Below are 22,135 nucleotides of genomic sequence, written 5' to 3'. Positions count from 1 at the left end.
AAAGACAAACATTACCAAAATGGAATCATGAAAAAACAGATAATGTGAATAGACTAACTAGTTAGGAGAATGAATCAATCATCAAAAGCCTCTCGATGGGCGCCTGGGTGGCTCAGTGGGTTAAGCCGCTGCCTTCGGCTCAGGTCATGATCTCAGGGTCCTGAGATCGAGTCCCACATCGGGCTCTCTGCTCAGCAGGGAGCCTGCTTCCTCTCTCTCTCTCTGCCTGCCTCTCTGCCTACTTGTGATCTCTCTCTGTCAAATAAATAAATAAAATCTTTAAAAAAAAAAAAAGCCTCTCGACAAAGAAAAGCCCTGGACAAGATGGTTTCAGTGGTTAATTCTACCAAACATTTAAAGAAGAAGTAATACCAATCCTTCTTGAACTTTTCAAAAAAAAAAAAATTAAAGACGAAGGAAGAGTTCCTAACTCATATCTGTGAGGCCAGCATTATCCCAATACCAAAGCCAGAAGAAGAGACAAGAAAACTACAAACCAGTATCCCTGTGTATCTCTGCTGTGAAAACACTCAACAAATGTTAGCACTCTGAATTCAGCAGCATATTAAAAAAATTATATACCACAGGCCAAGTGGGATTTATTCCTGGAATGCAAGGATGTCTCAAGATACAAAACTCAATCAATAATAATACATCACGTTAACAGAATGAAGGAAACAACCCACACAATCATCTCAATTGGTGTAGAACAAGATTTGACCACATTTAACACTCTTTCATTGGAAAAATACCCAAGAAACTAGAAATGGAAGTAGCTCAACATAACAGAGGCTGAAATTCACAGCTAACATCAGACTCGGTGGTGAAAAAAATAAAGTTTCTTTTCTCAAATATCAGAAATACAGAGGGAGATAAACCACAAGAGACTCTTAATCTGAAGAAACAAACTGAGGGACGCCTGGGTGGCTCAGTGGGTTAAGCCGCTGCCTTCGGCTCGGGTCATGATCTCAGGGTCCTGGGATCGAGTCCCGTGTCGGGCTCTCTGCTCAACAGGGAGCCTGCTTCCCTCTTTCTCTGCCTGCCTCTTTGTCTACTTGTAATTTCTCTCTGTCAAATAAATAAATAAAATCTTAAAAAAAAAAAAAGAAACAAACTGAGGGTTCCTGGTGGGAGTTAGGAGGGATGGGGTGTCTGGGTGGTGGGCATTAGGGAGGGAATGTGCTATGGTGAGTGCTGTGAATTGTGTAAGACTGATGAGTCACAGACTTGTACTCCTGAAACAAATAACACATTATACGTTGATTTTAAAAAAGTTAAAAAAAAAAAAAGAAAGAAAGAAAGAGAGAGAGAAAGAAACAAGAAAGAACTATAATAAGGATGCTTGCTTTTGTTGCTTCTTTTTTATCATAGTTCTGGAAGTCCTCACCAGAGCAAATTGGGAAGAAAAAGAAACAATCAAAAGCCACCCAAATTGGAAAAGAGTTAAAATTATCTCTGTTCACAGATGACTTAATCTTTTATGTAGAAAACTCTACCGATGCCCTCCCCCCAAAACTGTAAGAATTAATAAAGGAATTCAGCGAAGTTACAGGTTATAAAACCAATGCCTCCAAATTAGTTGCGCTTCTACACATTAACAATTAACAACATGAAAATGAAATTAAGAACACAGCTGCATTAACAGTAGCAACAAGGAGAATAAAACACTTAGGAATTAACTAAGGAGATGAAAGACTCACATGTTAAAAACTACAGACATTGCTGAAAGAAATTAAAGAAGACACACTATAAATGGAAAGACATCCCATGGTCATGGGTTGGAATGGTTAATACAGTTAACATGTCAGTACTGCCCAAGATGATCCACAGATTCAGTATGAGCCCTATAAAAATCCCGAAGACTTCTTTTGCATAAGCAGAAAATTTTACTCTAAAATTCATCTGGAATCTCGAGGGATCTTGAATAGCTAAACCATTTTGAAGAAAAAGGAGAACAAAGTTGGAAGTCCCACACTTTCTGACTTCAAAACTCACTATAGGTCTACAATAATCAAAACAGGACTGTAATGGCATAAAAACAGCCATATAGATCAGTTGAATAGAGCAGAGGAACTAAGATCAAACTCTCAAAAAGCCCTTTCAACAGGAGTGCTGAGTTCTGTCCCCTCCAAATTAATATGTTAAACTTCTAACCGCCCCCAACTCCCTGTACCTCAGACGGTAAATTTCCATTTGGAGAGAAAGTCTTTAAAGAGGTGATTAAGTTAGGTGCCTGGGTGGCTCAGTGGGTTAAGCCTCTGCCTTCGGCTCAGGTCATGGTCTCAGGGTCCTGGGATCCAGCCCCACATCGGGCTCTCTGCCCAGCAGGGAGACTGCTTCTCCTCCTCTCTCTGCCTGCCTCTCTGCCTACTTGTGATCTCTTTCTTTGTCAAATAAATAAATAAATGAATAAATAATATATATATTTTTAAAGAGGTGATTAAGTTAACATGAAGTCTTGGGAGTGGGCCCTTAATCCAACATGACTGGTATCCCAGGCTCCCCACTAGGCCTCTGCAGATACCAAAGGGGGCAAGAAGAAGATGATTCATGGGAAGATGGAAAGGGAGGGGTGCACAGCACCCTATGACCTAGCAATTCTACTTCCATCCGAAAGAATGGAAAGCAGGGCATCAGAGATTTGTACAGCCATCTCCATAGCAGCACCATTTGTAATTGGCCAAAGTGGAAAAAACCCACATGCCCACAGATGAATGACTGGATAAACGAAATGGGGTATATACCTATGATGCGTTATCCCTCAACCCTAAAAAGGAAGGAGGTTCTGACCCACGCGGTAACATAGTTAAACCTTGAAAATATTATGCCGAATGAAACTAAGTCTGACACGCAAAAACCAAATACCATATGATTCCACTTAGGTGAGGTCCCTAGAATAGTCATTTTTGTAGAGACAGAAAGTAGAATGGGGGTTGCCAGGGGCCGGTCATGAGGTCTCTGAATGCTTTGCTTATTAGTGTGTAATGGGTATACAGTTCACCAGGAAGATGAGCAAGCTCTGGGGATGGGCTGTAGTGATGGTTGTAGAATCCTGTGAAGGTACTTAATGCCACTGAACTGTACATGTAAAAATGGTCAAGTGGCAAGTCTTATATATGTTTTATCACAATTTCTAAAACCTGAAAACTTGGGGCATTATGTCAGGAGACTTTGGAACTTACTCGAACCTTCTGTGTGACCAGGCTTTGCCTGATTTCTGCCAAGTGGTGTGGAGGCCCAGGCTCCCCACTAGGCCTCTGCGGATACTGAAGGGGGCAAGGCTCCTCATTACTGGGCAGAGGTGGGAGTTCCAGCCACCTGAGAGGCCTCCACTGATACTCCTGGCCCAGAGGAATGGAAGTGCCTTCTTATTGCCCACCATGTGGCCTCCACTGACAACAGGGGGGTGGGGTGGTAGCCACCCCTGGGCAATGGTGAAAGTCCTGACTCTCCAGGAGGTCCCCTTTGTCAGGGTGGTGGGAATGGAAGGGCCCCCTGGTTCCTGTCAGATGGGGTGGAGGTCCAGGATCCCCACACGGTCTCCACTGACGCTAAGGGAGAGTGGAGGTGTCTCATGACAGCACAGTGGAGATGAGAGTCTCTTCTACCTGCTTGGCCTCCTCTGACCCCACCCCAGTAGGGAGTTAGGGAGAGCAGACTTTGGCCAGGGCCTCCCCCCCCCTACTTGTCTGTTGGTATTTTCTGGTTGACAGCTTCTTCAACTTTAATCTGAGGATATAGGAGTCAAAGAGAAAACACAAGAACTCACCATCACATCATTCCTGCGGTCCTGGCTTCCCTGGCCTTTTTCTCTCCACCTTCCAGAGTCTTAATGTCTGTCTTCTATACAGTGTCCTGGGCTTTCCATTGTGCTTAGAAAAGAGAATAGGAAAAAGTATATTGACTCCATCTTCATAGATGTGAAAGCCTCTTTAGATGTTTGCTTTTTGTTAGGAGAGACGTGAGCCCGCTCTGTGTGCCAGAGGGAGAGGTTGAAGGCACAACAAGACACTGGGGGTCTGCTGCTGGAGCTGATGCTGGGGGAAATGAGCAAGATAGATCTGCAGACCCCAGGAAGGGATTAACCTTAGGCAGGGGAAGGATAAACTCTGACAGTGGAGATAAGAATGGGCAGAGGGTGCAGAGAAATGGGAACGAGACAGATTGCCAAACCCTGCTTTAGTGGCTCTGTCTCCTTCATAAAGGCAGAGGCTGAGGGTAGAGGATGAAGGAAGAGGCGGAGTGAGGGACTGAGGAACAATGACAAAACTTGGGAACAGCTGTGAGGAGTTTCACGGAGACCTCTGCTTACTCACGTAGCAGGCTGGCCAGTGACAGTGATCACGGTCACGGATGCTGACATCACCAAAGGTGGGCTGTGGGCCAGGCCCAGATCCTCATAGAGACTGCAGAGGGGGGCACGGCTGGGGGATTCCCACTTGGCGGTGAGAAAACCAAGCCTTACAGAGATAAGGTAACAAGCATTTCATGGCCTAAAATGGCAGAGGTAGGACTTGACCACATGGTTTCTAATTATAGACCCAGCTCTCTTGGGTGCTGGGAGCCCAGCTGAAATTAGACATCGTGGATCTGTGGCGTCCTCACACCTGAGTGAATTTCTTCAGAAGGCTGGGCATAAAAATAGAAGAGGAATGGCTAGAGAGTGTCCAGGTTGGGGTACTTCCAGGCAGATGTGTCAGGAGGACAGTGTCAGAAGGATATTGGCAAGAGATGGACTGAGGTAGTGACCGTGGGTCCTCTTTGGATCAAGAGTTAAGTCAAGACAGTTAGGGGATGATAATAGGGAAAATGGCGGGTGCCAGCGGCCAGAACTCCTGACAGGGTGGAAAACAGGTGGGAGGTTAAGTGTACGGGGATAAGAGAACAGGAACCATAGGAAGTTGTGGTTAGAGAAGAAGAGGTTGAGTTAAAGACTTCTTGGTAAGGCAGATCCTAGAGGTGACAAGGTCTAAGAGTGTGGGTGGTTGAAGGGCGAGGCAAAGGAATTGAGGTCAAGAAGCCCAAGGGTGAAAGGTAAAGTCACTTCCCCAAGACAACACAGTCATTCATTGGGAGAGGTTGGATTTGCTGGAGAGGATCAAGAATGTTCAATGACTCTTGTTCAACACACTGAAGCAGGCTTCCCTCCAGAGAAGGCAATCCAGATAGGTGTGATGGATATTTTGCAGTGAGGGAAAGAGATAAGGCTCCCATTCAAATTCTGGACGGGCAAGAGGGAGTCTGGAGTGGAGGAGCAGGGCAGGGGCAGGCAGATGGAAAGTCACAAAGAGGAAACACCAGTGGTGGTGGCGGGGGGCGGTTCTTGCTGAGGCAGTTCAGGGTGATCAGATGCCACTCGGGAATGGTGCCTCAGAGGGGCCCATTCAGACGTGGAGGATGGATGTCTTTGTTCAAATGACTTTGCAGTCCTTGCTCAAATGGGATCTTACAAGGAAGAGCACAGATGGGCCTGGTGCTAAGGGAGAGTGGACAAAGTCCAGTCAAGCAGACAGTGAGAGTTTTTGTAGGATCGAAACCCCACTGGAGGTGGGAGTGATTGAGAGCAGTGGAGGGAGGCACAGGCATCCCTCATGGAGGGTTCTCAAACCCTGAAACCCCATGGAGGTTCTCAAAAAAGAGGTGTGGTTGTAAGCAGTTCTGGGAAGTGAAATCAGGAAGGTACCGGGGCTGGACCTCACACCAGCACCATTCACTCCCACGGCCTCTGTGGGCTGTGCCCTGCACTGGGATGTGGCGCTCACAGCCCAGGGTGCGAGGCAGGTGCGTGGCCCATCTAGAAGCCCCAAAACCAAACGGAATAACAGCTGCTGTGTGCTACAGCTGTTGTAGTGAGGAGGCGATGCTCTGGTCAGCCTGAGGGACGTTCCCTGGTGGACATGGTGGATCAGAAGACACAGTGGGTGGGGAAAGACACAGCCCAGAAAGAGCCTGGTGTGTTTGGAGGATCCCAAGTGGCCTAGTGTGGGGAGTACAGGAGGCACATGGTGGGGGCGGGTGAGGGCCAGCAGGGCTGTCACAAGCCATCTAGGTCATGTTTGTGCCTTGGCTTGCGTGTTGGGCGTGGAGCGGAGGAACGGGGAGCGATATGCATTTTTATTTATTTATTTATCTATTTTTAAAAAGATTTATTTATTTATTTATTTGACAGAGAGAGATCACAAGTAGGCAGAGAGGCAGGAAGAGAGGCAGGCAGAGAGAGAGGAGGAAGCAGGCTCCCTGCCGAGCAGAGAGCCCGATGTGGGACTCGATCCCAGGACCCTGAGATCATGACCTGAGCTGAAGGCAGCGGCTTAACTCACTGAGCCACCCAGGCGCCCCGCGATATGCATTTTTAGATGACGTGAAAAAGCAGGCAACAATGGCAACCACCACAACAAAAGGCACCGTGAGCAACTATACAATGCAAGACTGCTTCACAGATTATGTTCTCTTTCCTTTTCAGGAAGTTACCTTCCTCATGGCCAGCTCATTGTTTTTACAACAAAATGTGGTTAAAGTAAAAAGGGAACAAGCATGGGGTTACCAAGATCACATGTTCCTGGCTGGAAAGAAGTCACAGCAAAACGCAGAACGCTTGGGTCTCTATCTCTTCTCTCACCTCAAGGGGAAGCTTCTGGGTAGGACTTCCTGCCATGCCCTAAGAAAGATTAGAGGACTAAGAAGGCACAGCGGCTCTCACTGGGGCCAGCCGCAGGTGTGGGGGGAGGGATGGGGCTCTGAGCACAGAAACCCACCTGCCCGAAGACAAGGTGGGAGCCAAGAGAGGCTCAGGGCTCTTCCAGATGGACAACAACTGTGGAGACACGGCAGCTTAGTGCAAAACATGGCCCCAGATCGAATCTGGATGGTGGGGAGATACCCGTCCCCGAGGGAGTGTTTTAGGGCAACTGGCAAAATGTGCGTATGGACTCTGGGTTGGAAAACCGCATCAGATGGCTGTTGAATTCCCCGATTTCAGTCACCGGTCTGTACCCCCGTTCAGAGAATGTCCTTGTTCTTCGAAACCGCACGCTGGATTGTGTAGAAAGTCTTTGGAATTCAATGTGTGCCACTTCCTCTCAAACAATGCAGGAAAATCACACACCCATTTAATACAGAGGCGGAGGAGAAAGAACACATGAAAGGAACAATTGGTGAATCTGGACAAAACGTTCATTGAACATGAGCTCTTTGAACTATTCTCGAAATTTGAGTATAAATGTGAAATTACATCAAATGTAAAAGTTACGAGGAAACAAAGCAAGGCTCGAGGTCGGCTTGTTTATGGCTGGGACTTCAACTCAGGGCTGAGAATAACTTAAATTTATGAGGAGACAACAGAACAAACGTTGGTGTGTTTGTTGTTGTTGTCTTGCTTTCTTAAAAATCCTCCTCTGCGGAAGATTGACTGAAATCTATTTATTAATAATGGTATTAATTAATGATAATAATTGATCAGTAAGGATATTAATCATTACTGACTCCCATGTAGTCTTGTTTATGCTATCGTCTTCACAGAGTTTACATTATGTATTAGTTTTTGACCAGAGGCTTCCAGAATGGTGACCTGGGAGCCGTCTTTCCGGAGTGTCCCTGTTTGGTCCTGTAAACTTATGGCGGCAAGGAGCATTGGTTTTCGAAGGTGCAACATACATGTGCTTTGTGGGATTTGATGAAAGCATCCCCTTCTGGGACTCCTTGGTGCCTGGAGCTGTAGGGAGTACATAGGAGGCGCCAGTAGTCCTGGGAGTGGATGAATTGCAGATTTTGATGTTTGAGATCTGGCAAAGTGGCCCGGGATGACAGGAAAGGACAAGGGTTTCAAGGTCAAAGGCAAATTCATCAGAGGGAGGGAGATCAGAGGTTAATACAAGAGCGTAAGGCTCTGGGCTCTGGGGTGGGGCTGTGTGTGTGTGTGTGTGTGTGTGGTGTGTATGATTCTGGAATACCAAGCCGCTGAGACCCGCAGCCCCCAGAGCAAGTGACCGTGGCGTGGTGGGTCAGGAACAATGGGCGAGCATGTGTGAGTATAAAGAGCCGCAGTCTTGGAGGCCAGTGTGCAGCACGTGCACCGTGGTCTAGATGGAGCCAGAGCAGCTGGGGCAACCCTTCATGGGCAGGCAGGTGTCCCCACAGCTGAGCCCATCGGGCTTCCACTGTGACCCGTGGGGTATCTCTTGAGCACAAATGCAGGGTGGCCCTCTCAGCTCTCTCCCAGCCTGGGTTCAGAAGAAAGATTAGAGCCTTTCAAGTCCTCAGGATTCTTGCACAATTTGAGGGGGAACCTCAGGCAGATGCTGTTTCTGAGTCTTCTTGACCATTAATGGGAGAAATAAAAAAATAAAAAAAAACATATATGTATATGCATTTGTCCCAGGTGGTGGCTAATCCTCAAAGGAGGTCAGTATCAGTTCTGTCCTTCCCCGCACGCATCAATGGCATGGAGCGTATTTCCCCTGCCTCACATGTAGGCTGGTCCTGTGATGCTTTGGCCAAAAGTGGGGGGACTTCTGAGCCCTGGGGTTGCAGGCCTGTCAACTTCTGCTTTCGTCTTCCTAGAACATTTGCTCTCAGTTGCCGCCTCTAGAAGTCAGTGCCCTGCTTTGAGCTGCGCAGAGAGGCTAGCTGCATGGAGAGGCCATGTGGGGGACTGACCTCCTGGGGGATAACCGGTGTCAACTTGCCAGCTATGTGAGGGGGGGGCCCGTGTAGACCCTCCAGCCATCCCAGCACCCTGGCCAGCACCTCGCGAAGCAGAAGCAGCCCTCGGCCACCTGCGGGATCCTGACACATAAGAGTTTGGTTAATTTAAGCCACTAAATTTTAGGGATTTTTTGTTGTTGTTTTAGTGCGGCGACTGACAACAAACACACAGTAGTGTAAGTGGGTCAAGTGAATGAGACAGAGAATATAAAGAAGCCTAAATAATGAGGATCTTAAGAGCCGCTTAAGGCTCGGTGACAGACTGTTCCAGTGTACTTACCAGCAGGGACGCAGGACACCCCTGATCTCTGTTTCCTCACTTGCAGCTTCCCGAACCTGAGGCTCAGACACCAGAGGTGTCAGTGCTGGATCTGGTGGCTTCCTCTTGTAAATGAAGAAATGGGGGCCCAGGGCGGGAAAATGGCCCCCCTCGGGTCCCGAAGCTGGTGTTAAAGCTAGACGGAAGGCCAGGCCTTCGGAAGCTCCCTTTTCCTGTCTCCATATCATAACTGGAAACAGCAGCCCTATTGACTGTTTGCCACACGCCATGCACTCCAGCGCCTTTGAACCTCCCTGCACCCTCTGATGTCAATACCACCGTCAATATCCACCTCCCAGACAAGGGAACCAAGCCTCACACCAAGGTCAAAGCTGGGATTTGACCTCAGGGTTCCCAGTGCCAACGGCACCCTCCCGTCTTTTCCTCTATCACAGGAGCGGGAAGGGTTCAGAATTCTGATTTTAGTTTTCCCTTCACAGGGTAGCTTGGGGTAACTTGGGTTTATCCAAAGCCTAACATAGTTGCCTGCGGTATATCACACTCTTCTCTCCTGTGCCTCTGCCCTGCCCTCTGCCTTCTCTGCCTCACAACGAACGCCATTGTGCCGTGAAATGTGAGAGCAGGTGCTACCAGATCTGTGTGATTGTTGCTAAGTGTGACCTCTCTCATTAAAGCAAAGAGATAACGGAGGCTCCTCGAAAAGGGGAGAAATACCATCAGTTCCACTTTTCGGCATCTATGCCAAGAGAACCAAAGCACCAATCCAAAGAGCTATCTGCGCCCGCCATGTTCTTGCAACATTATCTGCAGTAGCTGAATTGTGAAAGCAGCCCAAGTGTCCATCGATGCATGAGTGGATAAGGGAGATGTGGTATATACACAATAGAGTATTATTCAGCCATAAACAAGAATGAAATTTTGCCCTTTGTGACAATCCGGGTGGAGGTAGAGGACGTTTTGCTCAGTGAAATAAGTCAGACAAAAGCAAATACTGTATGATTTCACTTACGCATGAAATCTAAAAATAAATGAATAAGCAAAACAAAACAGAAACAGACACAGATACAGAGAACAATCTGGTGGTTGCCAGAGGGGACGGTTTGGAGGAATGGGCAAAATGGGGGAAAGGAATGAAGAGCTGTAGCCTTCCACTTATAAAATAAATTAAGTCCCATGGGTGTAAAGTATAGAGAACATAGTAAATACAATTGTAATACCTTTGCATGGTGACAAATACTAAGTACACTTACCATGGTGAGCATTTAATAATGTATGTAATGTTGAATCACTATTTGTACATTGGAAGCTAATATAATATTGTATGTCAATCATACTCAAATTACAAATAAATACAAACAACCATTTGTACATAGGAAGACCAATGAAAACGACATACAGCAAACTGAAGAACAATGATGAGTTACTTGGCAAATGGTAATTGGAACTCATGCTTAATTGCATTGGTTTTAAGGAAGATTTTAAGAAAGGGCTCCTTCTGCTTTTCTTTTCTTCTGCTTTTAAAATTGTAAACATAGCACATTTCTAAGAAAGAACTTATAGCTTCTATTCTGCTGAAAATTCTGGTTGGAGTAGGCAGATTCAAATATTTGTGTTGGCCAAGAGCTCTGACTTCCTGCCAGTTCACACGTACAGTGTCCCTGGAGAGAGGGAGGGGAAGATAGTCATGCCTCGGTGACTCTCAGGCTCCTGCCCAGCATGCCCAGGCTGCTCCCTGGGCGCAGGGGAACATAGTGAAGCCTAGAAGAGTCAGAGCCCCCACAAGCCACAGCCTCCAGGCTTGGTGGAGCCACCTAGCAACACTTCTGAGTTTCCCTCGTCTGGGTATTCTGGGTCACATGTGTCTTAAACCTTTTCAGTCTAGAATTCTCCACCTGTCCCCCTGCCCTCATTAGCAGGTGACCACATCATTTATTTCACCAAGAAAATAGAAGCCATCAGGACAAAACGCTCAATTTTTGCTAGAAATCCTCCCACTTCACCTGCCCCTTCACCCGTCCCAGGCTTGTTCTCCTCGGACACATAGGGAGGGCGAGTCCTGCCTGTCTCTGTCCCCTCTGCAGATTATACCCCATCAGCTTTACCCTCAGCTTTGACCTCTCCCTCTCTGAGCTCAAGCCTCTTCCATCTGATGAAGTCTTTCTCTTGATTCCTCTACCTGCTGCCCCATCTCCTCCCCTCCTCCTCACAGCTATACGTCAAGCCACCTGTTCCCCAACCCACTCCAATATGACATCTGTGTTCCCAGTTGTCCTGCATCCCATAGAAGCTCATGGCCCCACACTCCCTCGGCAAGCCACCCCCAGCCCAGATGCTCAGCTGACCCAACACCCTGTCCACCAATTTTTTCCTGAAATGCTCTAAGTTCTTACCTAGGAAACTTCTTACCTAGGAAACTACCTTCCCTAGTGGTCCTCCTACCTACCTGACTGTTCTTTCAGGCTTCTCCCTGGCTATTTCGGGAAGGTTGCTTGCCTTGGCTTCTGGCCCTGTTCTCACTTGTCACAGTACCTTAGTCAGGGTCTGACCAGGGGCCAGGGAGAAACTGTACACAAGTGAGTTAGGCTGGGTGGGAGTGATAGGGAGTAGTGGGGTCTGGGGCAATCAGGGAGCACAAGAGCCTTGGAAAGGTGGTGACAGCAACTCAGCATGAGTAGATCACTTCCAAGAGCTGGGTCAGCAAACATTTTTCTAAAAAGCCAGATAGCAAGCCCTGCAGGTATATGGGCCACATGTCATCTGTCACTATTCTTTGTGTTAACAACCCTATGTGTAAAAAAAAATCTTAGCTCTACAAGTCATGCAAACATAAGCCAAGGGTCAGATTTTTCGTGTAGACTGTAGGTTGCTAAGCCCTGGTAAAGAGTGAATGTAAGACCATGGTGGCTAGAACTTCTGGTTTTCCAGAGAAGCCAGAAACCCAGATTTTGTTTGAAATCTTTTGGTTACCAAATGCTGACATTTAGAAGATCTCCTGGGAGCACCTGTCTCCAGGTACCCCCTGGACATCTTGCAGCCACTGGAAACCCAATTCATCAGTACACCACCCAATTCATCAGAACACCCCCACCCGGAACCCAATTCATCAGTACACCACCACCCCCAGCTGGGTTTGCAGTCTCAGCAAATGGCGACACCCTCCACTAGAAACAGACACCCGGGGGTCCCTGCCCTTCACACAGACCTCATCAGCACCGTGTTGCTGATCTTTCCTCCTAAATTCCTACCTACCTGCCTCTACCCTCAGTGCCACTTCCCCATGTTGGACCACCATCATTTCATCCTTTGGGAAATACAACCTCCTCTTGATAAACAAGTCCCCATCTTCTGTCTTACCCTCTCTTAATCCTTTCTACACCCAAAACGATCTTTCTAAAATGCAACTCTGATCATGGCACTCCTAAGCTCAAGATTTATTTTGCTGACTGGGTAAGGTCCTAAACTTCAGTTGGTCGAGAAGGCTTCCGGTGGTCAGGTCCCTGTTCCACTCTGTGCTTTTGTCTTTGTGGGCTACTTCTAGTTCCTGAAATGAGCCAATCTCCCTCTCACTTCCAGGTCTTTGCGTCTGCTGACGTCACACATCCTTTACTCCATCCTATTTTTTTTTTTATTTTTTTAAAAGATTTTTATTTATTTATTTGATAGAGAGAGATCACAAGTAGGCAGAGAGGCAGGCAGAGAGAGGGGGGGGGAGAAGCAGGCTCCCTGCTGAGCAGAGAGCCCGATGTGGGGCTCGATCCCAGGACCCTGAGATCATGACCTGAGCTGAAGGCAGGTCACTGAGCCACCCAGGTGCCCCTACTCCATTCCATTTATTGCCATATTCTTCTTTATATCTCAACTCCTGTCAGCTAGTGTTCTATCTTTTCTTTCTTCTTTCCTTCCTCCCTCCCTTCCTTCCTTCAATATAGCAGCTTTATTGATATATGAGTCACATACCATACAATTCACCCATAGAAAAAGTAAAGCTCAGTGGTGTTTAGTACATTCAGAGTTGTGCCACCATTTCCACAATTTTAAAAAACTGCTCATCATCCCAAAGAGAAGCCCCGTCCCGATTAGCAGTCACTCCTCCTTTCTCACCAACAGCCAGCCCTCCACCCCTGCCCTAGCTTTAGGCAACCACTCACCTACTTTCTGTCCCTATAGGTTGGCCAATTATTCCAGATATTTGGCATAAAAGGAATCATAGGGTAAGTAGTCTTTTGTGACTGGCTTCTTTCATCTAGCACATTTTAAGATTTCATATATCAGAACTTCATTTTTTTATTGCTGAATAATATATTTTGTATAGACACACTACACTTTATTTATCAGCTCATCATTCACAATGTTAATTTAATCTGCTATTTCCTTGTGTTCTGATATGTAATAGTCTTTAGAAAGGAATCTGTTTTTGTTTTGTTTTGTTTGGTGGTCCTGTAGAATGAAAGGAGCCTCTGCAACTCTGAGATCTTCTTTTTTTAAAAATTATTTATTTGACAGAGAGAGATCACAAGTAGGCAGAGAGGCAGGCCCAGAGAGAGAGGAAGAAGCAGGCTCCCTGCTGAGCAGAGACCCCCCCGATGTGGGGCTCGATGTGGGGCTCGATCCCAAGACCCTGAGACCATGACCTGAGCTGAAGGCAGTGGCTTAACCCACTGAGCTACCCAGGCGCCCCAACTCTGAGATCATTTGCAGAGGGACCAACTCAGGGACAAGGGGAGGCAGAGGCATGAAAGTTGATGTGGGTAGATTCAAATCAGTCAAGGGAGGAAGGGGACACTTGGACCCCCAGCTCAGATCTTTTGGCAGAGTCATCCCTGTAATGCACAGGTGAGATGCATTCTTCTCAGAAAGGGAGGCAGCAGGCTGGAATAAGAAGGAAAAAGCTCCACACTTTTTTTTTATTTAAAAGATTTTATTTATTTATTTGACAGAGAGAAATCACAAGTAGATGAAGAGGCAGGCAGAGAGAGAAAGAGAGGGAAGCAGGCTCCCTGCCGACCAGAGAGCCCAATGCGGGACTCGATCCCAGGACCCTGAGATCATGACCTGAGTCGAAGGCAGCGGCTTAACCCACTGAGCCATCCAGGCGCCCCAACCTCCACACTTTTAACTAAAGTTTCCTATCAATATGAATGTTCGTGATTCCAATATTGAGTTACATGATTCCTTGCATATTTCGGATATTAATCTCTTTTCAGTTAGATGGTTTGCAAATATTTTTTCCCATTCACTAGTTTGCCTTTTCATTCTGCTGACTACTTCTCTTGCTCTGCAGAAGCTATAACGTTTGCTGTAGTTCCAGCTGTTGATTTTTGCTTTGTTGCTTGTGCTTTTCATATCATCCAAAACATTTCCCCAAGATCGACGTCGAGGAACTTTTCTCCTGTGTTTTCTTCTGGTAGTTGTACAGTGTCAGGTCAGATGTTTTAAGTCTTTTTGTGAGTGCTGTAAGGTAGGGGTCCAGTTTCATTCTTTTGCATGTGAATGTCCAGTTTTCGCAGTACTACTTATTGAAGTATTAACTATTCTTTACCCTCTTGTCAAATATTAGTGGATCGTGTACCTGTGGGTTTATTGCTGAGCTCTTGATTCTGTTCATTTGGTCTGTATATCTGTTTTTGTGCCAATACCATACTGTTTGGGTTATTATAGCTCTGTAATAAAGTTTGAAATCAGTAATTATGAGGCCTCCAGCTTTATTCTGCTTTCTCAGGATTGTTTTGGCTACTCAGGGTTTTTTATGGTTCCATCCAAATTGTACTTTTTTTCCTATTTCTGTAAACAATGCCATTGGGATTTTGCTAGAGATTTATTTGATCAATCTATAGATGACTTTGGGCAGAATGAACATTTTAATAGTATTAATTTTTCTGATCCACGAATACAGGATGCCTTTCCATTTATTTGTGTCTTCAGTTTCTTGTAATTTTCAATGTATAGAACTTTCACCTCTTTGGTTAAATTTATTCCTAAGTATTCCATTCTTTTTTGATGCTGTTGTAAGTGGAATTATTTCCCTAGCCTAGTTCAAAGTCTGAAGAATTCTTCTTTGTTTTCTTCTACAGGTTTTTTGTTTTAGCTTTTATATTTAAGTCTGTCATTCATTTTGAATTAATCTTCATGTATGGTGTGAGGTAAGGGCCTAAGTTCATTTTTTTTTTTTTGCATTCACATACTGTTTTATGATGAGACATTTTTCCATAATGTGAATATTGATATCAGCTTAATATTCCATTTCACAAACATGCTATAAACACTGGGGACCTGGAAAGTGTTTGACAACTGGCTTTCAAAATAAGCCCTGATTTGTAGCATTTGCCAGTTTCACTGGTGTAAATACTCCAACCACATCTGATTTCAATTCAAAGTACATAACCTTGATGTTAAATAATTCATCACGGAACTGGGAAGAGATTGCATAATTGGTTTTTTGAGTTATTTCAAGCTGACTGTAGCCCATTATGGGGTGTTGGTTTTTTTGGTTCTGTTTTGGTTTGGTTTGCTTCTTTTTTGTCCCCTTGTTTACCCTCAATATATAAGACGTGCCCCCCCCCCCAAAGCAGGAAGAAGCAGGCTATTTTATTCACTGCTATAAATGAATGCTGGCCCTCCAGGGAGTTTCTAGTTCTCCCTCATCATGAACACAGCTGTGGACAACATCCTTGCAGCTTTTCTGTGGTCACATTTAGTAGTGCCCATTCTACTTACTTTCAGGACAACTCTGAGCCTTGCTTCCTGGTGAAGATGAAGAAAATTGAGTTTTGACAAAACAGAAGTATGAAGTTGCTTGAACTTCTGCAATTTCACAAAGACGCATGTTCAAAATTTAAATTATGGGAGTGACTTCTCCTTTTCCCCCCCTCCCTTTTGGGAACCAAGTAAACCAAATGCTGCAGGGTGACAGAGTTGTCTTGACAAGGCACCACAGTGAGGTCAGGTGTGAACACCATAGAGCCATAGCTTCCTTAAAGTGTCTCAGGCATCAAAGTAACAGGAGGAAATCACTGAAGTGTGACATTGTTTCAAAGAAAATGCACCAAACCTTCCTTCTGAGAAGAACTTATAAGAACTGAAAAGAAAAGTAGGGAACACTCTGGGGCAGATGGCTTTCACAGATGATTGTTAAACATTGTAAGCCACATCCTTACTTGCACTGGGTATTTTCATGAACGGAATGAAATAAACTCTCTCCCCTGTATTATCAGGCAAAAGAAGTATCTCGTTTTCATTAACATTTCTCTTATTACTATTGTGATGAGTATTTTTATATTAATGACTATTGCATTTCTTCTATGACCTATCTATCTATATCTCTGTTCATAACCTAAAATCATTGGGTATATGGAATGATTGTGTGGTGGGAAACTCCCAGTGGTTTTCCTACAGATTTTGTAAGATTGCCTTATGTATTAGAGGTTTTGAACTTTGGCATCTTAATTTTTAGTTTGGGTGGGTTTATTTTTGTTTTTGTTTTTTGCCTGACATCTTTGTATTGCATGCTTTGTATTGTGTGTCATTATACAAGCAGGCACATTTCTCTTGCAGTAAAATACTTCCTTTGTTCGAAATTTGCTTAGAATGCCTCACACCTTGTTTTTCCAAGTGAATTTTAGATTTGTTAAATTGAGAGCCAAGAAAAATGCTCTGAAGGTCAAACAAAAACTACAAGGTCTGTTGGTGCTGAACTTCCAGTCTCTAGCCAAAATCAATTCACTGGGCCTGTTTCCCCTGTGTTGAACTGACTACATCATGCAAATCCTATCCCATCTTGGCACATGGAAGGCTCCAGTGCCTGTGGGGGTGGCAGGTGCTTCTCCCAGTGGTCTACGTGCCCCAGGTATCTGCTCAAGGAGCTTATACTGAATGAAGGAATAAATGAATTGCACATGTGAGTAGGGGCATTTGGATGAGTGGATAAACACATAAATGGATAAATGAAGTTTACTGGTAGCTCTTCTTTCCCCCCTTCATTGCCCTGCTCCAGGGACTGTTTCCTCTTGCTTTCCTATGAGGACAGGTAGCAAAAGAGACTTACAGGGATTCTATAATTTAACAATATCCAAAACTTCTGCTGATGGTTTCAGAACATCTCACAGGGGTGCCTGGGTGGCTCAGTGGGTTAAAGCCTCTGCCTTCCGCTCAGGTCATGATCCCAGAGTCCTGGGATCCAGCCCCGCATCGGGCTCTCTGCTCAGCAGAGAGAATACTCTCTCTGCCTGCCTCTCTGACTACTTGTGATCTCTGTCTGTCAAATAAATAAATAAAATCTTAAAAAAAAAATCTTACAGCTCCAGGCTTCCAGGGTCCCTGTGTTTTAAATGATCCTAAAGCCTTGACACAAGGCAAACAAACCCACCCACTCATGGTGGCCAAAGGATACAGATGCTTCAGAGGGATGGGGCAGGGTAGCGGCTCCATGAGGCTAAAACTGGAGGGAAACTCTGGTTGAGGTAGTACATATGGGCAGGCACTCCCTCCCATGGGGGATGGCAGGGGGATGGGGGGGACCTGAATAACCCCTTCCTTCTTCCAAGAGGCACAGTGCCCAGGAGTGGGGACAGAATGGAAGCTCTACTGGCTCTCCTTAGACAGTTATGACCCTTGTTCTTTTGCTGCCATCCAGGTATCAGTCTTTACACCATTCCTCAGCTTCAACCACAGAAAGTAGGAATGGGAAATGAAGGACTGGAATTAAGATTGGACAACTTCAGGGCGCCTGGGTGGCTCAGTGGGTTAAGCCGCTGCCTTCGGCTCAGGTCATGATCTCAGGGTCCTGGGATCGAGTCCCGCATCGGGCTCTCTGCTCAGCAGGGAGCCTGCTTCCTCCTCTCTCTGCCTGCCTCTCTGCCTACTTGTAATTTCTCTGTCAAATAAATAAATAAAATCTAAAAAAAAAAAAAAAAGATTGGACAACTTCAGAGCAGGAAGACCCTACTGTGTCCAGATTCTTGCATGACAGAGATCTGATTACATTGAACAATGTCTAAACAGAGTGACAGCTATGGACTTGAAAATCAGTTTTCTTTTTCAAAAATTTATCCAGAGAGTTTCATGGTAGAAAGGGTTAGTTATTGCACTGAGTTTGGGGTGCCCCATTAAGAGGAGGAGTGAGTATGACAGGGAAGGAAATGTAAAATCAGATAATATCAGGATTTCTATTTGTCCCTACCAATACTGAGTCCTCTACATATGGAAAAAATCAAAATATATTCCATTTGGTTGGTGTTTCTCAAGCTTTAGTTATTAGAACCACCTTTTTAATTTTTACTACATTTTCACATGTTGAATAACTTTTACTAAATGTGGCACTTAAATAAATAAATGTATTTTCATTGTAATAGTTATCCCTTATAAAGTACTATGTGCCGGTTACTCTCTTAAGCACTCCAAATGCATTGACTCATTTAATCTTCATTACTACCCTATTAGCAAGATAAGACTATTATCTCCATTTCAAAGAAGGAGTCTCTGAGACATTAAGCAACTTATCATAGTCACACACCTGATTAAAGACCTAAATGGGAAATGGAATATTATTATGCTAAAAGGTAATAATATATAGGACAAAATGGAATAACATTGGTACATAAGGGGAGAGAAAGAGTTCTTAAACTACATGTAAATGGCATAAAACAAAAGACAAAGTTTCATGGATTTTATTACATCAAGATCAAGAATTTATTCAACAGAGGGTGTTATATATAAAGTAATGCAGCTAAGACAATGATAAGAGTCATTTGCAATGTCTAAGGCATTAAGAAATTAAAATCCAAAATATACAAAGAACTTTTGCAAATCAACAAGAAATGACAGCAAACCCAATTGAAAAAATGATAAAAACAAGTAATTTACAGAAGAAACTCAAAAGCCTAGCAAGCCTTTAAAGAGATATTCTAATTCACCAATAATTGGAGAAATGTAAAATGAAACAACTGTGAGTGTCCCTTTACTTAGACTAGCAAAGATTAGAAAGGAGTATAACAGTGTTGGTAAGGATGTGGGAAGAGGAAATTTCAGGCGTAGGGAGTAGCAATGTGGACTGAATTAATTTATGCCTTCTCGTGATCCAGCATTTCAAGTCCAAGTCTATATGAGGATATTACAGCTTTATTTATAAAAGCACTGAGTTGGAGGCAATCTTGACACCCATCTTTAGGAGAGTAGATTAATGCAGGATACACGCTATGGAGTAGTGGCATCAGGGGAAAGAAATGGATTGGATATTCTACTGGTGGTGAGCCTGGTGGTGGGAATTGGATGAACTTGAAAACCACATACTATAAAACACATACATAAAAAACAAAAATACTTACCCTTAATACATAAAAAGAAAAAAATGGTCTGGAATTACTAGCATTTTGACTTCTGAATATACAGCCAAAAGAATTGAAAGCAGGGTCTCAAAGAGATATTTGTGCATTCATGTTCATAGTAGCCTATTCACAATAGCTAAAGCATGGAAGCAACTCAAGTGTCTGTTAACAAATAAATAGAGTAGAAAATAAGTCCATCCATACAGGGCAATATTATTCAGCCTTAAAAAGGAAATTCTGACCCAGGCTATAACATGGATGAACCTTGAGGACATTATGCTGAGTGAAATAGCCAGTCACAAAAAGGACAAAATACACTTATTTTATGCACAGTTCCACATATATGAGGGTTTGGGGGGGGGGAGGGAGGAATAAGATGTTGTTTAATGGGTTTTGAGTTTCATTTTTACAAGATGAAAAGAATTCTGGAGATGGATCATAGTGATGGCTAACACAACATTATGAATGTATTTGGTACCACTGAACTGTACACTTAACAATAGTTAAGATGGTAAGTTTTATGTGTATTTTACCAAATTTTTTTAAATGGGGAAGAAAAGAAAATGATACATATTAAAAACTTTACCACCATGGGGCGCCTGGGTGGCTCAGTGGGTTAAGCCTCTGCCTTCGGCTCAGGTCATGATCTCAGGGTCCTGGGATCAAGCCCCGCATCGGGCTCTCTGCTCAGCGGGGAGCCTGCTTCCTCCTCTCTCTCTCTCTGCCTGCCTCTCCGTCTACTTGTGATCTCTCTCTGTCAAATAAATAAATAAAATATTTAAAAAAAAAAAAAAAAAAAAAAAAAAAACTTTACCACCAGATCTACCTTACAAGAAATACTGAAAGAAGTTATTTCAGTGGAAGTAAAAGAATGCTAATTAACATCGTAAAAACATAAAGAGGTAACATAAATTTCATGGTAATGGTAAAGATATAGTTAGATTCTGCAATATGGTAATAATGGTGCATAATTCATCTACAACTCTAGTTTAAAAGTTAAACAAAAGTGTAGGGGAAAAGTTATAACTATAATAACTTATTAGTTATAAAATATTTAAAAAAATGTAAATTGTAACAGTAATAACCTATAATGTGAGAGGGAGGAGAAGTAAAAGTGTAATGTTTATGAATTCTATGGAAATTAAGTTGTCATTAGTTTAAAATGGGTTGTTGTTAGGGTCTGTTTTATGTAAGTCTTATGATAATCACAAAGGAAGATCCTAAAGTAATTACACAAAAGAACAAGATAAAGAAATCAAAGATACTGATACCCAAGGACATCAAACCACAAAAAAAGAAAGCAGTATAAGAAATAAAAAACAATGGATCTATATTAAAAAAAAAAAAAAACAGAAAACAAAGTGGCAATAGCAAGCCCTTACCTATCATAATTACTTTAAACATAGATGGATTAAATTCTCCAATTAAAAGGCATAGAATTCTGAATATATAAAAAACAAGATTGAACAATATAATGCCTGCAAGAAACTCACTTTAGCCTTAAAGACACTCACATACTGAGAGTAAAGGGATAGAAAAAGACATTTCAAACAAATGGTAACCAAAACAAATTGCTGGAGTAGCTATCCTTCCATCACACAAAATAGATCTTAAACGAAAAATGGCAAAAAGAGAAAAGGAAAGGAAAAGTGAATTGGGGGAAATCAGAGGAGGAGATGAACCATGAGAAACTGTGGACTCTGAGAAACAAACTGAGGGTTTTGGAAGGGAGGGGGATGGTAGGATGGGTGAACCTGGTGGTGGGTATTAAGGATGGTACATATTACATGGAGCACTGGATGTGGGGCATAAACAATGAATCTTGGAACACTGAAAAAATAAAATTTAAAAAAAGGTCATTATATAATGACAAAGCAGTAAATACATCAGTAAGATAAAAACAGTTGTTCATATTTATGTGCCCAACAGCAGAGCACCTAGTTATGTAAAGCAAACTTTAACAGAGCTAAGAGGAGAACTAAACAGGAATACAATAATGGTTGGGGATTTTGTTGCCCTACTCCAAACATTGGATAGATCATCCAGACAGAGAATCAATAAGGAAACAACAGCCTTGAACAACACTCTAGACCAAATGCACCTAACAGACATATACAGGACATTCCATCCAGCAACAATAGAATACAAGTGTGCACGAAACATTTTCCAGGACAGACCATATGTTAGGACACAAACAAGTCTTAGAAAATCAGAGAAGATTGAAATCCTACCATATATTTTCTCTGACCACAATGGCATGAAACTAAAAATCAGCAACAAGAGAAAAACTGCAAAATTCACAAACATATGGAAATTAAACAGCACTGTCCTGAACATCTGATAGATCAAGGAAGAAGTTAAAGGGGGAGATACAAAAGTTCCCTGAGACAAAAATGAAGACAATATACCAGAACTTATTGGATATTACACATAAAAGAATGAAACTGAATCTATATCTTACACCACTCAAAAAAATTAACTCAAAATGGATTAAAAACTTAAATATAAGACCTGAACAATGGAACTCCTACAAGAAAACACTGGAATAAAGCTTCTTCTTCTTTTTTTTTTTAAGGTTTTATTTATTTGACAGAGAGATATCACAAGTAGGCAGAGAGGCAGGCAGAGAGAGCGGGGAAAGCAGGCTCCCTGCCAAGCAGAGAGCCTGATGTGGGGCTCGATCCCAGTACCCTGGGATCATGACCTCAGCAGAAGGCAGAAGCTCAACCCACTGAGCCATCCAGGTGGTCCTGGAATAAAGCTTCTTGACATGGGTCTTGGTAATGATTTTTTAAAATATGATACCTAAGTATAAGTAACAAAATAAGAAATA

Source organism: Mustela putorius, unplaced genomic scaffold (genome assembly GCF_011764305.1).
Source record: "Mustela putorius furo isolate JIRA1106 unplaced genomic scaffold, ASM1176430v1.1 tig00000095_pilon_pilon_pilon, whole genome shotgun sequence".
Lineage (NCBI taxonomy): Eukaryota > Metazoa > Chordata > Mammalia > Carnivora > Mustelidae > Mustela > Mustela putorius.
Note: the sequence above shows the minus strand (reverse complement) of the source record.